Consider the following 20,015-nt stretch of genomic DNA (forward strand, 5'->3'; position numbering starts at 1 on the left):
TTTAGTTAAGGATTCCGGTTTACTGGGAACTTTTCCTCTCCCTCCACTCAATGCAGACCCTTCGTTCGCAACAATTCATATGATCACGTCAGAAAACATTATTTATGATGATCCTTGGTATGTTCCCTCTGACTCTGAGCTAGACTCACTCGGTGATGTTATGCCGTTGAGTCCGTATGAGATTGCTTATGAAGCTCTTATGTCTTTTACCGACTTTCATTCAACCGACCAAATGAATGTGGTCAGTGAAGAGTCACTTTTCACCTCACCCTTAGAACGGATAACGTTTCCCGAAGAAGTGTCATCTGACGAACAACTTCGCGAAATCCTAAGTGTAGATGATCTACCATGGGACGATCTCCATCACAGATCTTCGTTTTTACCTAAGGATGATGTCTTTGAAAATGATTTTTCATCTATCTTTACCGCTGAATATGTCAAAGACGCTCAGGATCCAACGAAACATTCTGATTCAGAGCTGAATTTAGGGAATATTTCTCGTACTATTCCCATTGATATTTCAGTGAAGCCCGGAATCAAGGAGAACATTCATATAGGTGCCGCATGTACTGACGAAGAAATTGAAACTTACAAGGCCCTATTCCAAGAATTCCGCGACGTGTTTGCCTGGTCCTACGAAGAAATGCCAGGAATCGATCCTGCCATTGTTGTTCATGAAATCAAAACCTACCCGGATGCTAAACCCATTCGGCAACGGTTGCGTCAGATTCACCCTCGAAAAGCAGCTGCAATCAAAGCCGAAGTCGAAAAGCTGTTGAAAGCAGGTTTCATTTATCCGATCCCGTTAACGGATTGGGTATCGAATATTGTTCCCGTCAATAAAAAACAAGGAACAATAAGAATCTGTATCGATTATAGGGATATCAATCGAGCTTGTCCAAAAGACAACTATCCTACGCCTTATATCGATCAAATTATTGATGATTGTGCCGGAAGTGAGATGTTTTCCTTCATGGATGGTTTCTCAGGTTATAATCAAATCAATATTCTACCTGCCGATCAACCAAAAACGGCATTCATTTGTCCATGGGGGACATTTGCTTATTGCAAATTACCTTTTGGCCTTAAGAATGCCGGTGCTACTTTTCAACGGGCCATGTCTTATGCATTTCATGACATCAAGCACATTGTGCAACCCTATCTCGATGATTTGCCTGCTCATTCTTTACACCGAGCTGATCACCTTGTCCACCTACGAGCAATCTTTATGAGGTGTAGGCATTATCGAATTCGGTTGAATCCCCACAAGTGTGTTTTCTGTATAGAAACAGGTCGATTGCTGGGATTTGTTGTTTCCAAAACCGGCATTCGCGTCGATCCCTCGAAAGTCGAGGCTATCATCCAATTGCCTCCTCCTTCGAGTTTGCGCCAACTCCAAAGCTTGCAAGGGAAAGCAAACTTTTTACGCCGATTCATCCCTAACTACGCCGAGGTCACTAAAGGTTTTACACGGTTGTTGAAACAGAATGTACAATTCTTTTGGGACGAGATTGCTCAACAATCTTTTGATGCACTGAAACACGCGTTGACCCATGCACCGTTATTGCATCCTCCCAACTACAACCAGGACTACTTCTTATACCTCGCAGCTTCGCATTCCACCATTGGAATGGTGTTAGTTCAAGAAGATGAATTCAAGGCAGAGCATGTGATATATTACCTTAGCAGAACCTTAAATCCAACTGAGTTAAAATATTCGCATGTGGAGAAATTGGCCCTGGCAGCCGTTCAAGCTGTCCAGCGTTTTCGTCACTACATTCTTCTCCGCAAAACTACTGTTATTTCGGATTGCAACCCTATGATTTATATCTTGACAAAACAACTGCTAGGGGGCAAGTACTCTAAATGGATTGTCATCCTGCAAGAGTTCGACTTGGAGTTTGAGAAGTCCAAGTCTAAGAAATCTTTAGTCTTCGCGGAATTGATGTGTGATTTCCCGAGTGCTGACACAGAGACTGTGGCAGAGGAGTCCATTGCGGACGAATCTTTGTTTCTTATTAGCACTGTAGATCCGTGGTATGGGGATATAATCATCTATCTCCAAACCCAAACCTTTCGGCCTGAAACTTCCAAGGAAAACCGTCGAAAAATTCGGTTTCAATCCCAGCAATACAGAATTATTGGAGATACACTTTATCGCCTGGGGGCAGACTTAGTTTTTCGACGTTGTTTAACTCACGATGAGGCTGAGAGAGTTTTGAATGATTGTCACTCTGGAGCATGTGGCGGTCATATGTCTGGGTATGCCACAGCTCAGAAGGTGTTGCGCGCTGGCTATTTCTGGCCGTCTATGTTTAAAGATTGTATCCTTGCCGTCAGAAAATGCCACAACTGTCAAGTGTTTGATCGCAAGATGCGCGCTCCACCTGCTCCTCTCCACCCTATAATTGCCGCTGGTCCATTCGCCAAATGGGGCATTGACTTTATTACTTGTAACCCTCACTCGGCCGGGGGGCATGCGTATATCATCCTTGCGGTTGATTATTTTACTAAGTGGGCCGAGGCGATGCCTACATTCGACGCAAGCGGCAAGACAGCTGCACTTTTCGTATTCAATCATATCATAACTAGGTTTGGTGTCCCACAAGCAATCATTACGGACCATGGAAGCCATTTTCGAAATGTCATGATGACTGAACTTACAAGCCAGCTTGGTTTGCGCCACGATAGCTCTACACCTTATTATCCGCAAGCCAACGGTTTGGTTGAGTCAATCAACAAAGTTCTAGTCGTCATGATTCGACGGATCATTGGTATCCATCGAACGAATTGGCATAACATGTTATTTTCGGCACTATGGGCATATCGAACTTCAGTGAAAAATTCAACAGGTTTCACCCCTTTTCAGCTAGTTTATGGCTTAGAAGCTGTGTTACCTATTGAGTGCGAAATCCCATCACTTCAAATGGCTGTCGAATTACTTCCAGCTACTTCCGAAGAGGAGAAACGGTTGTTATACTTAGCTAAATTAGATGAGACTCGACGTGACGCTACTTTAGCTATCGAGACTCACGCGAAACGAATGAAAGCTCAGTACGATAAAAATGTAACCCCTCGAAGTTTTTCGGAAGGAGACCTAGTACTATTATATGATCAAGCGAACGATAAGCTAGGTGCTGGAAAATTCGTTCCCATGTGGCATGGGCCCTACATTGTAAAGCGAAAGCTAGCAAAAGGGGCTTATGAGTTAGTTGATTTTGATGGGGACTCTTTGGGCAAACCCAGAAATGGACTTTACCTAAAGAGGTATTATGCTTAAAATGGTGGATGGAGAAATTTTTAGATAGGTTAGATTTCCTTTCTAGCTAGCAAGTGTGTTAGTTTAGTCAGTGTGCTTAGCTTAGCAAGTGTGGTTTTTCGTCATTATTTTGGCTCATCTTGGTTTTACTCTTGATATTGTAGATGTCGACGCCTCTCCAAACATACATTGGATTTGCTGATGGTGCTTGTCGTAGTACACGGAATATCTCTTCCGCAGCTTGGGTTATCTATTCGCCCTCTGACGAGTTAGTTTCTATGCATGGGGTAAGCCTCGGTCAAACAACGAATAACATTGCAGAATACAGTGCAGTGGTTGAATTATTATCCGAATCTATTTCATTTGGAATTCGACGTTTGATAGTGAGGTTAGATTCTGAACTTGTTGTATTACAGCTTAATAGAGTTTATGCCATTAGAAATCCTGTGTTATTAAGGTTGTTTTTGAGAGTGCGTCTCTTGGAACGTGAATTTGATTACATTGAATATCAACATATTCCAAGGTCTTTGAATACATTAGCAGATGCAATTGCTTCTCAAGTGTTGGACAGACATTTATAATAATCATGCAAGTAAATTTAAAGACATTTCATCATACATGTTAAACAAGATAAGCCGATAATAGTGATATATAGATATAGATAGAAGTGTGTCCAAAAATATATACATCGTCTTCGATCATAGGTTTAACACACCTTATGATCGGCAAAATGATAGTGCAAAAAGTCAAAAATGTCACATGTGACTACAAAAGTGACTAGTCAATCACTGGTGGTGCTCTCTGTACGACACCACTGCGCGGGCTATCTTGCGCAGAAATCTCCTAAACGGTCCAGGGACTGCAACCACGAAGCGCTGAAGCCTCATTGGAATGTCATCCATAGTAGTCTCAGGTATATCTGCCGTGAGACGCTCTAGATCATGCTCCAAATCGGCTAGTACTTCTGCTGTCGCATCCTGTAAGGCCGGTGCCGGTGCAGCTGGATGTCGTCTGTCGTAAGGCCGGAGATTGGCTGGACGCTGTGGTCCAACATCTGCATTTTTAAAATTTTACTGTTACTTTGAGACGATATATATGAAAAATAAAAAATACATAATTAGAAAACTTGTGAAAATGAAAGTACCTCTGTCATCCCATTGTTCTCCCTGTGGAAGAACCATGTCCGGATCACCTCTGAAATCCATTCCGGCATATGGAAAGTCTTGTATCACAAAAAGCTGGCCCTCTAGCCAGTCGAAGTAACTGTCAGAGAATCGAACCACTGCAGCACCCTCGTCAGGATGCCGGGCCATCACCGCAACCCATCGAACAAGCTTTGGCTCCCGAGGACCCAAGTCATCAACAGTGAGTTGCTGAGGGATCAGCATAGGAACTCTCTCCAAGGCAAAGCTCACGACTAGAGGCCCATATCCAAAAGTCTTTAGTCGTCCGTTCTTTGCCTTGGTTAGTTGGCTCTTCATATGAGCCGACACAGCTTCGCACCAGTTGAAGATGGTGCCTTGGTAACAGTCAACTGCCATCCGCATTTGGGATCCGGAAGCAATGTGCAAGGCGGCCGCGCCACAAATCCTAGTGACCGTAAATGCAATAACTCTAAGTTCCGCCAGAGCGATGTGCTTTATCTCCACGCCTTTTTATGGTGAGTCCCTGGTCTGCACCACTCCTCGCGGAGATCATCAAGGGATTGGCCACCCGGCCTGGTCCCCGCAAGGTTGAGTTGCTCACCTCTGTTTGGCAAGCCAGTGAGAAAGTATACATCCGAGGGCTCTATCTCGAGCTGGTGCCCTCCAATGTAAAAGCATTGATCTTGAACGTTCCATCGCTCAACTAGCCATTCCAAAAATCTTACCTGGCCCCTCATGCCCGGTATGGTCCAATATTTGTACAATCCACATGTTCTTAAGGCATCCAGAGAGGGTTGGTGGTTAATCGCAGCTTCATCGTCTTCTACGTGCTCTCTCTCTCTCCAGTCTAACATGTTTTGGCCCTGCACATCAAAAGAGTCAATTAGAAATTAATTTGAGAAAATTTGGTGGTTTTTTGAGAGAGTTAGGGTTTTGAAATGCGCCCTTTGCGGAAGACGCACCCCGGCTTTTTAGCACAGGGCGTCCGGACGCAGCTCGCCTGAAGGCGGACTGCGTCCCCAGACCTTTTTCCCGTGTGAGAAAAAGTCGGGGGACGCGGCCCACCCGAAGGGCACCTGCGTCCGCCGAGGGGCGCATTTTGAACCCAAAACCCCCCAAAAAATGAAACAGAGACCAAAAACAAAAAACTAAACGGATAAAAATGAAGAGTGGGATGTGTAAAATACCTCGGTGAAGCGGCGTTCGATTCCGACGGTCAGATTTTCCGCAGCAACCACGGGAAGTTTCTTGTCAAAAGCTCCTTTTTCAACCTCAACAGTGAAACGGTAAAAATGACATGGTAAAAGGTCTTTTTATAGGTTTTTTGGATGAATTAGTTCATTTTTTACCATGAAAAGATGTTTTCAAATGTATTTTTGCCTATTTTAAACAGGTATGAGTAATGTGTCGCTTTTGTGCAGGACGAAGGGATTTCAAGGGAAATTGTAATTTTTCACAAACAAAATTTCAGAGTCATCTTTTAAGCCCTTTTCTGACTCCTAAAACATGAAAAGATCGCCGAGTGTTTCTTTTTCACTCGTTAAAACGGAATTAAAAGACGGTCCCCTTTTAGCTCTTTTCTGACCGTAAAATCAGGAAAAGATTGCCGGGTTTTTGTCGTTTCAAACTCGATAAGGAAATAAAACGACGTGTCTTTGATCGCTTTTTACTTTTCAGGTCAACGATACTATTATGAAAGTACTCCTTGGTCGCAAGATCAAGCGGTTCCCCCAGGTATTATTTTATACTTTTTCGGGCTTGAGGGACACAAATATACGAAAAAGTTCAACGTGGAGTTTCCTTAAGTTTTTCAGACTCTCTAAAATTGAAAAACGCCGAGTTTCTCCTATACTGGGCTCGTTAAACTTTTACAGTAAAGGACCTGTTCAATTACAAACAGGAACGAACCACTCCTTCCTAGGGTTCGCATTTAAACTAGGTTGGACTCGTCCGAAGGATGAGCTTATAATCAAGCATATGTTATCCTCCTCAAGCTTGTTAAAAATAAAGAGGTACTTGCCAGAAATGGTGGGGGAAAAAAGAGAAGAATGAACCTATTTGTCACCTTTTGCCTCAGAAGAAACTTTATTACCGCTCTTGAACACGACACTTTTCATTCACCTGGGTTGGGAAATCTTTTACCTCACAGTTGACTAAATCACTTTGAAAATCTTTAACCGGGTTCAGGGATCAACTTTGAGTTATTCGTCACCAAACCATCTGTTGTGTCGTTATGTGTTCAAGAGGTCTGCAAGCAAAACTTTCATCTGCAAAATACTTGTCATCCATTGACCATCCCTGAGTCAGTCCTTACAGCAACATTTCTTCAACTTGAACAATGATTTCGTGTTGCAGGCTTGCCTGCAACGGGTCGCTTTCTATCGACATCGACACATTATCTAGAAAGATGACTTAGGAATCGACAGTACCTTGAAGTCTGCATGCATCAATGGCAGGTTTCTCGCCTTTGACGTCAGTTTACATCATTGACTTTCGATCAGAGGATTCCGTGAAGTGTTCGACATCAAAACATCTATTCACATTTCACGGGTTGTGCTTGGTACTTTGAGAACCATTGACATTACTGGTGGTTTCTCTCACGCTTGTTAACAGTTTACATCATTGACTGGTAATCAAGTGGTTTCTACCATGTTCGACATCGAATCATTTAATCACATGGCTAGAATCGTACCAATTCGGGAAGTAGAAGTGAAGACCCTGGATCTAGTTTCTACCATCCAGGCTGCGAGGAGTTTTGTATTCATTGTCTATGTAGACTAATCATAAACAGATGGCTGCGTCCATACTGTGTCTACAAAAGTCTATAAAAATGATGTACTGCAAGATCATTCCTGTATCAGAATAGTTAGTCCATTAGTTAAAGTTTTGAATCTGAGTATGGGAATGCCTACCTCAGTGATGATATAATCTTATCCATGTATTTTGTGTTGAAAATTGCAGGTTCCAACCAGGCCATCCACAAGGCAATCCTTGAAATGATAAAGCGCTTCACCCTTCCTAGAATTACAAAACCCTATTCTATTCCAGGCTTCGCACTTTAGGGGGCAATCTGTTACACTAAAAAATGTCACCTTGACTACTTACAGTTAGTATGGCTCCAATCAACAAGTCATGCTACCCTCTTAGGCAAGTCTCATGCCTCTGTTATCCATCTCAAACTCAAAGAAGAGAGAAAGTCTTGTAAAAATCATGTTTATCTCTGGGGTCGCAGGTTCTCTCTAGCCTTACCTGCGGGGACGCTGACCATGTTCACAAAATATGCGTCCATGGACGCTCTGTATGTTAAGGGACAGGTGCGTCCCTCTGTAAAAGGCAAAATGCGCGAGTTTTATCTTGAAAAAGTTACTTGTGGTTACTTCTAGAACATTCTAGAGGTCGGTTTGATGAAATGGATGCGCCTCCAGTTGGTTCATGTATCTCTATTAAGGGGGAAACTATCCCATCAATAAGGGAGCTATCCCACCCATAGAGGGGGATGATCCCATTGATAGTGGACCTGAATAACCTCTTTACAGCACTATAAATGAAGGCATTGAGCCAGAAGGAGAGGAGGTTGGAGCTATACATTTTCTTTGGGTAAATGCTGCAGGATTTAGGTCTTCCATTAGAGCCTTTGTGAGGAGAGATTGTCTTCACTTGATTCTACTTGGGAGAGGGTGAGCTTTGTCAAAGTAGAGGAAAACCCTTGATGGACCCTGGGAGGAACTTGCACAACACCAAGGCCAGGTTGTAAGAGTTTCTTTGTTTCGTTATTAATACAAACTGGTTTATTTTTCTCAATAGCTTGTGTTAATGAGTTATTTCATGTGTTCCTTGGTCTGCATGTTGAATATATGTTTTATTATATGAAATGCAAGTGCTTGGTAATTGTTTGATTGTTTGTGGTTGCAGGAATTGACTTGAAGGAGGAGCTCATCCGGATCGTCAAGAACGGACTTCAACAACAGCGTTTTGGAATAAGGTAAGCCTAAACACTTGTAGTTTTCATGTTGTAAAAGGTGTATTTAGGGAAAGATCATTCCATTTTGTCTTGTTTGTCATTAGAATGTCTTAGACTTCTAGGAAGGTCGGTCGTGTCCGCACCCTTGACAGATTCCGTGTGACAGCGAGGTAGAAATTACCAGGGGTGCTTGCGGAAAGGGACTAAACAACCATTGGGTGATTGTCAAGGAGGATGATAAAGCACCCAATGCTTTCCTAGTAAGATGATAAACCAACCACACAAAGTGCTACTAGACCTGCAACCCTTGCCTTGAAAATACAATTGATAAACCACCTTCTACTAAATTCCATACTCCTGGAAAGTTGAGCAATACCCCAGATGAATCTAAGTTTGAATCCATAAGAGAACACTCCCCTAGACTGTAGATCTGGCTTAGGAGTGGAAAATGCTAGAAATATTTGGCTTCAGTTGGCCAACCGTTGGGTAGAGAGTTGTAGTACCTCCCTCAATATTCACTTCTTTCAGAGATAAGATAGGTTGTTTACTATTACTCCCTGTATGGTTTATTGCACTTGACATGTAAATATTGGTATTACATGGCTAAGAATGTGTCAACATTTATTTGAAAGAAATGAGCATATCTACTTGTATTTGTAGTGAGATATGTTCTCATGAATAGGTTTTTATGCTCAAAATATGAGGGACTTGCATGTTCCTGTGAATAATGTTATATCCTCGATTAAATGCGTGATTTTGGTTAACTATTTAAGATTATGATTGAAGTGTTATGAATGGGTGAATGTCATCAATTAATTGTTATGACAATTAGAATATAACTGTAAATGCGCTCTAAAGGAGCCATTGTTGATTAATGAACTTTATGGAGCTCTTTATGTAGTATTGACGAAACTCCAATATTTTTGGTCTACATGACTCTTCCTTTTTTGTGAATTGTTGGTAGATATCAAGCTTTATGTATATTGTAATTAGATATATGTAAGAGTACGAATAAATTAGATGGGTCTAGTATAAGTGTATGGGGTATTTTAGTAATGGATTGGCTGGGTCTATTTTTAGCTACAAAAGTAGCATCAGAGTTGCACCCTCATGAACATGCTCGTTTTGTAGGCAGTGTTATGGTTACTATGCTTATTTGCACAAAATTTGATTGTATTCCTACATTTAAATGCATATTAGACATGAATTAAGTTCTCAAAAGAGTATGCATTAACTCCTTGAATCTATCAAGGAAACATCTAGAAGGGCATCTCAATGAACTAAGGTATAATTTTCCTTGTGAACAGGAAAAACGCAGGCTAGGTCGATCTAGTCCGAAAGTTCAAGCATTCAGGGAACATGGAAAGGGTGATACCAAGATAGAGTTGAATGTCCAATGGGCTAGATTTAATAGAGGTGGAACACACATTTTAAGAATTAAAACTAAATTAATCAACTAAGGTTTATTAGGCATCGGGCCCAATGAGGCCAATAATTGTGTGATTCACAGATGAACATGACTCATTTAGGAAGAAGCATGTCATGTGGTGGAGCCTATCCAGATTAAGGGTTCGGAGGCTCAAGACCATGCATGTCTAACATTTGTTGGAGGACTCGTATGGGCGAACTCTAGACTAGTCTGGGAGTCTGGGACATCAGAGGATAATTCATTAAGAAGGGGTATCAAAGGTTTGAATGTTGGCCTGCGCTCGAATAAGCACGTCATAAAATAGTTCAGGGGATTCAGGAGACTAGACGTAGGCCAAACCTATAGGTGCATGCTAGAGAGTATAGTTCAGGGGTATGAACCCCCATATCTATGAATTGTTAAATGGATCCTAGGCATCAAGATTTTGGATATAACACATTTTTTTGACAAATAGGGTAAGGTTGTCAGACCAGTGGGCTCATGTGGCTTAGTGATGTGGCATGTACCACATGGTAGTAGCTAAAGGTACACTGGCATCTAGAAGTGACGTGGACCACCTAGGTGAGGGGGAGTGTCATGTGAGCATTACGTGGGCACCATGTTGGTGTCGCATGGCAAGTCCTGCTAATGTGGTAGACTTTAATGGAAAAACTTTGAATGGATATAAATTTTGATCCGGGTGTCAAATTGTAATAATTTTGTATCAAATGAAAGCTATTGATGACCCATACACGATTGTGGAATGCATAGTGAGTTCCAAACACTTTGGAAGAGGAATAACTTGGAGGCCCCATTTCCATAACGAGACCTTGGATATTAGGTTAGCTTGATGTAAAAACCTTCAACTACTCGATAATACCTTAAGAGGGTGGGAGGGTGTGTTACAATTATTCTATTAAGATGACTAATTTTACCACTATAGGAACTATTGTATCATTTATTCAAGATAACCCTCCCTTTCATGATATTTTTGGTGTAGGAATGTTTAAAAGTATGTCACTTAAAGATGTATGTCATATACCCCTGCCCAATCTTTTTCTTAATTATATTGCTCCCATGAAATTATATCTTCCATCACTAGTGGATCCCAATGGTCAACTAATCTTCAGGTGGTGTCTTCTCCTTTCAAAGCATATCTATGTGGTGGGCACATGCCTCTAAGTCTAGTTGATATTTCTTACCAAATAATCTAGTTGACATCTAATACTTTTGAGCCAGGTGAAATCTATGGTGAAGAACTCAATGATTATCCTTTTCCCATTTGGGATATTGACTATCTACTTTCTCATGACTTCATTGAAAGTGATATTCCTATTGTTGAAGTGATTATGGAGGTCATGCTTATTTTTTATCATCCTCGGGAAGAACTACATCATCAGTCCTCTTTCCTTCCTAGGTTAGATAAGTTTGATGAATCACCAAAAATCCTAGTTTCCTTTAGCCCTACTAAGCGGTCCTAATCCCCCATCATACTGCATTATGTTTTCTCAAAGGGGAACTTGGTGGACAAATAAAAAACTATACCAATAAACAATGTTATGAAACCAAGTGTTGCGGAAAATATCATGATTGGTGTAGATTGTACTCACCAAGGAATTGAAATTTACATCACCCTTTCCAAACAGTTTCGTGATGCTTTTTCTTGGTCTTGTGAAGAGATTCCTGGGATTAACCCTTTGATTGTAAAATAATAAATTAATATGCATGATATATCTAAGCCAATTAGGAAAATTCTTAGCCCAATGAACCATCATAAAACAACTTCTATGAAAGTAGAGGTGCAAAAACTATTATACACTGGTTTTATCTCTTTAGTACCCTTGAGAGTGTGGATTTCTAATCCTATTCTGGTCAATAAGAAACAAATAATGATTAGTGTTTGTGTTGATTATAGGAACCTTAATTTAGCATGTCCAAAGGATAATTATCTGACCCTTTTCATCGGTCAAATTCTTGGTGCTTGTACCTGAAGTGCTATCTTATGTTTTATGGATGGATTTTCTGGTTATAATAAAATAAAATAAAATCAGAATATAAAAAGAAGAACATTAAGTAAAAATGACTTAGGGAAAGATTCAAAGTTGATTGAGTCAAATGGTGGTGGTTTTGGGCACGCAGTTTTGTGTCCCATGGTTTCATGCCCATGGATTTCATGTAATGGTCCCTTTAAAAGGATGTGAGGAACTCTATTGTATTAGGGCAAGGAAGTTATCAATGAAGGCTCACTTCGCTGGCTTAACTAGGTTTTGGACACGGGACTAATAGAATTCCATTAGCTAGTTTTTTCCATAGAGTTGGGTTTTTCCTTGGCTAAACAATGTGTTTATGTTCTATGGACTATGTTGTTGGTGTAATGTTTCTATCCATAAATATGCGTTTTCTTTTTAGTAAATCTTTAACAATTGGTATCAGATTTGAAGGTGGATATGTCAGTACCATGTATTGGATTCAAGGGACACTTTTTTTTTTTGGAGGGTTTATTTCACTTGCTAAGTGAGAGAGGCACACAAGTATGAAACATGGATATTTTTTATCTGGTATTTAATTTAGTTCTGATGGGGATTACGCACATGGGAGATAAAGGTTGAAAGGAATGAAATTGTAGTGTGATTGATGCGAATGGCCATCATTTTCATTAATGGTCATGGATTTTCTAGTTATAATAAAATAAAATAAAATCAGAATATAAAAAGAAGAACATTAAGTAAAATTGACTTAGGGAAAGATTCAAAGCTGATCGAGTCAAATGGTGGTGGTTTTGGGCACAATATTTTGTGTCCCATGGGCATAACCATGGATTTCATGTAATGGTCCCTTTAAAAGGCTGTGAGGAACTCTATTGTATTAGGGAAAGGAAGTTATCAGTGAAGGCTCACTTTGCTGGCTTAACTAGGTTTTGGACACGGGACTAATGGAATTCCATTAGCTAGGTTTTTCCCTAGAGTTGGGTTTTTCCTTGGGTAAACAATGTGTTTATGTTCTATGGATTATGTTGTTGGTGTAATGTTTATATCCATAAATATTTGTTTTCTTTTTAGTAAATTTTTAACAATTGGTATCAAATTTGAAGGTGAATATGTCAGAACCATGTGTTGGATTCAAGAGACACTTTTTTTTGGAGGGTTTAATTCACTTGCTAAGTGAGAGAGGCACACAAGTATGAAACATGGATATTTTTTTATCTGGTATTTAATTTAGATCTGATGGGGATTATGCACGTGGGAGATAAAGGTTGAAAGGAATGCAATTGTGGTGTGATTGATGCCCATGACCATCATTTTCATTGATGAAGATGAAATGCATGTTTGGAAGGAATTACTTAATGACATGATGGTTACATTGGTGAGATATAGCCATGGAAATAAACTCTAGAGAGGAGAGCATGGGGCTCAAAGTGTGTCAAGGTGAGAGGATGGAAATATAAATTCCAAAGAAAAAAAAAACAATGAAAAAAATATTCTAATGAAGTCAAATTCTTTAAAATTGCATGTAAATGGGCATACTGATGGAATACCCGGTAAGGCATGTTACCCCAAGGATATTCTGGGTAAAGTCTAGTGTTACACCTAGGTGATAAGGGGCATGCCAAGTTAACATATACCTTAGGTATAAACTTTGAGGGTGGTAATGGATAGAGTGATATTGGATGACACACTTGGATGGTTTGGATGAATTTGGTGAAGGAAAACCCAAAGTAAAGGTTTAAGGGGGGATTGTTAGGTAAAATTGACTTGGGGAAAGAGTTAAAGTTGATAAAGGCAAACAATTATGGTTTGGGCACACAATTTTGTGCACCCATGGTTTTGTGGTCATGGATTTCATGTAATGGAGCCTTTAAAAGGTTGGGAGGAACTCTATTGTAAGAGGTTAGGGATGTGAGTGATGAAACCTTGGATGGGTTAGCTAGGGTTTTTCCAAGGGGCTAATTGAATTTCGTTCATTGGGTTTTTCCTCAAAGTTAGGGTTTTCCTAGGGTAAAAACTATGTTCATTGTATTTATGTTTTGTGTATTGTGTTTTTAGTGTAATGTTTCTCTTGGTAAATAGTTTATTTCTCTCTAGTAATTTTTTAACAAAGACTATACTCATCTGCTGATGAGGAATGTTTTCTTACTGTTAGTTTCCTTTTGGACATAAAATTGTTTGTGCCACTTTCCAATGGTCCATGTCCTCTAGCATGAGGATCATATGGCCCATCTTCAGGAGGTCTTTTTACATTGAAGATATATAAGATTCATTTGAACCCACACAAGTGTGTCTTTTGCATGTTGTTTGGGAGGTAACTATGATTTATTGTATCTAAGGAGGGGATTGAAGTTGATCCTTGAAAATTCAAATCTATCATTATTTTTCCTCCTCCAAACACTCTTTTCTAACTTCAAGGGTTATAAGGGAAGGATAAATTATTGCATAGGTTTATTACCAACTATGTTGATATCACAAAAGGTTTTATGCATCTACTAAAGGAAGGTGTGCATTTCATATGGGATGACTAGGTTAAAAGATATTTTGACACTTTGAAACAAGACATGTTATTTTCCCCATTATTAAGCCTTCCTGACTTTAATGAAGAATTTTTTCTCCATCTTGTGGCCTTTGAATCAACTATTGGTATGGTTCGTGTCTTGGAAGATGAGATGCGTAATGAACACACCATATATTATCTTAGAAAAGGCCTTATTGGTCCTAATATTTTATATTCCCCTATCAAAAAGTTGGCTTTAGTGGTTGCCTATGATGTCCAATGGTTACAACATTATATAATCTTGTGAAATGCCATGGTGATTGCTAACTCCAACCCCATGAAACATATCCTTGGTCAAAATTTCATTGGGGAAAAATATTCGAAGTGGATCGTCATCTTTAAAGAGTTTGATTTGTATTTTGTTGTTGCTAAGACTAAGAAATCATTGGAATTCATTGAGTTAATGTCCAATCTACCTTGAGTTGATGAGGAACCCAGGGCTAAAGACTATTTACTAGAACAATCCTTATTTCTCATTAGATTATTTGATCAACATTATGGGAAGACCTTGCTATATCTCCAAACTCAATTCTTTTAGTTTGGGTTTTCTTGTGATGGAAATCGGTGTATATGCCACCAAACTAAGAATTCTATTATCATTTCTAATCTTTATCACCATGGAGTTGATTCGGTATTATGTCGATGTCTCACTAATGAGGAGGATGAACAAGTCTTAAATGATTTCCATGTTGGACCATTGTTGGGAAGAGATCCCCTAGGTCCAATTGTGACTAAGTTTTGTAAAAGCCTCCACATTTTTAAGGAGCGGAGCACGTAGGTCATTAGGAGTCAAGGGGTTCTAGGAAGGTCAAAGTCCCTCAGTTTTTGTATTTTTTTGAGCTCCACCAATGGTTTGCGAACCATGGTAGTATAATAGAAAAAGGTATATAAAGGGATGTCTTAGCTTGTCTAAGGCAGTATGTTATGTTATGATACTTTATTTTTGTGTCTTTTATCTTCTGTATTCAGGTGAAGGGGAAGGCTCCTATTGCTGTGTGTGTATGCCCCTGTAGCTTAGTGCATGGGGTCAAAAGTCTGTATTATAGAAGAATTGAAGTAATAAAAGAATATTTGGAAGAATATCTGTGTTTTGTTATCTGTTTTAGAGTTTCTGTACTTATGCTTGAATACTATTCGTTGTAGTATATTTTCCATATAATTGCATCAAAAAGACCTGGACAATGTTATTTATGTTGAATAATATATGTTGAAGTCATTACCCATAGCTTATAAATCAGTTAAGTAAATAAATTCTTCTACGACTATGTTTATGAAGTTAATGGTTCGCGAAGGTCAGATTGAGCCCTAGATTAGAAGAACCCTACAACCACACTTCATACCCCTATGGATGTAGAAACCTGGTTCTAGCATCATCCCATATTGCCTCGAGTGAGACTGCGATATACCCTGTGCAGGTCATTTCTGAAAGAGTCGATAATATAGGGTTTTTTTGGTTAGCACAACCTAACCTCGAACCTCGGTCTAAACCTCGAAGTGTATATTCTACGTACCTTATGGAATATTGTTAGGCCATGTTGCGTGCAAGTAGGGGTTGATGGTTGACCTTGCCAAAATTACTGTTATCATCAATTTAGATCTACTGAAGAACGTGAAGCAGTTGCGCACCATTCTAGGACACAGTGGATATTATCGAAGGTTTATAAAGGCCTATGCATATATCACTACACCAATGGAGAAGTTGTTGAAAAAGGACATTATCTGTTGTTGGGAGGAGGATTGCCAAAGGAGATTTGATTTTTTGAAAGAAAAGATGGTTTTTGTGCCAATTCTAGTGTTTCCAGATTGGAAGAAAGAGTTTCATGTCCATGTAGATGCCTCATGCATAGCTTTTGGCACTCTATTGACCCAGCCAGGTGAAGGAGACATTGAACACCCAATTTAATTTGCTAGTAAGAAACTGTTGAAGGCAGAGAAAAATTATTTTATGACTGAGAGAGAAGGATTGGCCATGGTATATGCACTATAGAAATTCAGACATTATCTATTAGGTGCACACTTTAAAATTTTCACAGATCATTCTGCATTAAAGTACTTGGTCAACAAGCCTATGTTGGGGGGAAAGATTTGTCGATGGCTACTGCTCTTCCAGGAGTATGATTTTGAAGTAATTGTCAAGCTAGGCAAATTGAATGTCAGACTAGACCATCTATCAAGAATTGAGAATGGCGAAGAACCTACAAATATCAAGGAAGGACTGCCTAATGCGCAACTCTTCGCAGTAAGAGTAGCTGACGATCACTTTGCTGACATCATTTCATTTTTGGCTACTGGTGTAGCTCCTGCAGAGTCTACATTACAACAGAAGAAAGAACTGGTAGACTAAGCTACATATTTTTCCTTGATCGTAGGACAATTGTACAAAATGGGTTTGGATGAGATATTGCGTAGATATGTCCCTGAGTATGAAAGATAAAGTATTCTAGTTGAAGCACATGGCGGTGTCGTGGGAGGCCATCGTTGGCTTAGGGGGTCCTAACCCAAGTTCAAAGTTAATTGCACTAAACAAAACCCTACACCACTGGCCCTTTTGGTAACAACTCGCATAGCACAGGTTGCAATCTCACCCGATGCAGTATGGGGAGATGCTAGAACCAAGTTTCCACATCCAGAGATTAGTGTGATGTATTTTATTGCCCTAGAATTTCCTTTGCGAAGATCCATAAGTCTCTAGGGCTTGATACTGCAACTCTAAATGAACAACCCTTAGACCTTCACGAAGGTCTACGACTGGCTTTTGAAACCTTTATTAGTTGATTTATCCACTTACGCACATCAGAAAATAACCCTAGATCTGAGCTCATGTAGATCTACTTAAGTGTTTAATAAACATGACAAATTACAATCTTCGCGAAAGTATTTAACATGCATCACATATAGTTATTAAGACTTATTCCATAGAGTCGTGCATAATTAGATCAATATTTCATAAGCATATTATTCATCAAAAACATATATCGCAAGCATAAATAAACAGAGAAAAACGAGTAAAATCAGGAATTCTCGATAATATTCTTTATTGATCTTTAGTTAGGATTTAGAGAGTGAAAACTACCCTGCACACTCAACTGCATGGGTCCGCGCACTCAGCTGTGGACTCTACCTAGGCTTCTGCGCACTCAGCTACAGAGCCTTTCTTCTCCTATATCACCCACTTCTCCGCGCTATCTTCTATTGACCCATTACTAACAATTTCTCATAGAGATTTCTTAGACTCTCTAAGACACATCTATTTATAAAATCCCATGGTCCACGGACCATGGGTGGATCTCAAAGCCAACTCAAATTTACATAAACAAGGGGCTAAACCCCTTTTACTCCTAATCATCTACGTGCTCTACATCCATGATTTGCAAAGACTTTATATCATTTACAACAATTACATCAAAACGTGGGTTTTTAACCCCAAAACTGACCCAGGGGACCCCATCCCAACAGGCTCCCAACACAAATATCATGAATCAACCTCGAGTCACTCGACTACTGCTATGATCTTACTGCGAAGATCCCCCAACTCCACCTACACTACAACAACTTCGGAAACACTCTGCGTGGGTTCCTGCTTGACCTCTTCCACTAGCTTTTCTGTAGCTGGTCCTTCCGTGGCCAGCTTGATTTTTTACTGCGTCTGCTACAAGCCTGTCAGCTTCTCCTGAATGTTGGTTCTTACCTAGTAAGCTTTTTCTAACCAAGGTCCCAACCTGGCCTTAAGTAAGGCTTCCTTCTTCTGAGCTGCTTCTACCTGCGCGAGGAGCTCCCTCCCCTCTTGCAACTTAGCTAGGTGGTACGCTAGAGAAATGGAGCACGCTGTTTCCCTGACTTTGTCATACTGCTTCTATAGCTCCCTGGCCTCTGTATTCAGTTTTTGTAGGTTTGGGTCTTCCTGCAGAGTAGTCACCAACTCCATTGCCTACTCAAATAATGTTGTGCACTCTACAACAGTGGCATCTAGAGTGGCCAGTCCTTCCTGGATCACGATTATGTGCTGCTCCCAAACTTCCAGCGGAGTCGATGGCTACATCTTCAATTGTAGCTCGGTTATCTTCACGTGGAGTTCAAATTGAACTCGACTAACCTCTGCTTTTTCTTCACGCACACCAACAACTAATTTTCTAACCTTCTTCTCTCATTGTGTGTCCTTGGGAATATGGAGTTCAGGCACAATTTTACATGCCTCCACGACCGCTGACTCTAGTTGCGAACTATGCACCTAGAGTGCCTCCTTTTCTTCCAAAATCCATGTCTTCCTAGCGAAAAGTTCCCAATTATTCACCTTGATCTTGCTGACAACACTAAGTGCTTGTTGTTCCCAAAGGTGAAGTTCTCCTGCAATTCCATGTAATAATTCATGCAATGTCTCGAGTTGCATCGTGGCAATGTTTAGGCCCATCTTTGGGATGCTATCAAGTAGGGTGTGTTCTTCCTTAGTCTTAGCGCGTAATGAACCTACAGGTAAAAGAAATTTAACACACACATCCATCGTCGACCACAGAACTAGCTCTGCAGCTATACTTTGTTCTTGTGTCGAACTGCTCGTTGCGCCACTCACTTTGCCAACATCGGCTTGGAGCTTAGTTGCTTGAAGCTGCAACTCGCAAAGATCCTTCTGCACTCCTCCTAATATTTGAATGTACTACTATTCCAACTGCTGCCGTACTTTTGTGGTGACATCCCTGACTTTATCACTGATCACATCCAGATCGGCCTCTGTGAGTACCAGGAGTTCATCCTGTGATTTGTGTGCCTTCTGCTTCTTCCTCTATCCAACTTGTTGTTGCAAATCTCTCCTTTTCACCATGAAGGGGGTGTGTTGCCCTTCCTCGCCTCCGCCCGCTTACCTATAGGTTCTTCTATTTCTATTTTTGGCAAAGGTGACTTTTCACCTTTCTGGGCCTCATGCTGCTCCTGCTTTGCCTTCTCCTTCGAAGCGCGTTCCTGCTCAACCTGAGCCTTCTTAGCAACATCTTTCTTCTTTTGCACGGCTAGATTCTGCGTAACCTGCTTTGCTGCCTCCTCCCATTTCTTCGCGGTTACACTCTCTACGCCTGTACTTGGTCTAGCAGCTAGATCTAAAGGGGCACACCACTCGGCTAGCTAGTGCACCACTACCTCCTGCACATCGGTCTCTGTCATTAAGTATGGAAAATCATGCCACTTCTGTGTTGGATCCTTTCGTGCTTGGATATAAATTCTATGAAACTAAATTTTGAATGCTACATAAGCTGACAATTGCATATACAAGGTTAGGGACAACCTTGGGTCCTAGTTAACCACCATGCGAAGACTTGCTTCCATCAAGACCCAAAAAATCTTAGTCTCTGTGATGCGTGCGAACGTCCTTCATAGCTCATAGGGAGGCAAACTGCGTTGCCTCTGGTAATCATTTTTCTAGTTGAGGAAATTGGCTATCCTCTGGTAGCTCCCATGCAACCAAAACAAAGGAGAGCAACAACCAAGCGTAATGGAACGACTTAGTCTCATCTTGCGCCTCGCAACAATTTGCAAGGAATTATTGGGACAGGTACCTGGACTAATTGAATAGTACACCTTTCACGCACTGAGTTGCTAGAGAAGCGATGGGCACTGGAACTTCATCCCCATGACACTTCCTCATCACCTTTCCTGCCAATATTTGCATGGCCAACTGAACTGCAGGGTTGTTTATTGACAGGATGGATT

The sequence above is a fragment of the Pinus tabuliformis genome, chromosome 1_2, assembly GCF_031772625.1.
Source record: "Pinus tabuliformis cultivar Carrire ecotype Pingquan chromosome 1_2, CPIR1, whole genome shotgun sequence".
NCBI classification, from domain to species: Eukaryota; Viridiplantae; Streptophyta; class Pinopsida; order Pinales; family Pinaceae; genus Pinus; species Pinus tabuliformis.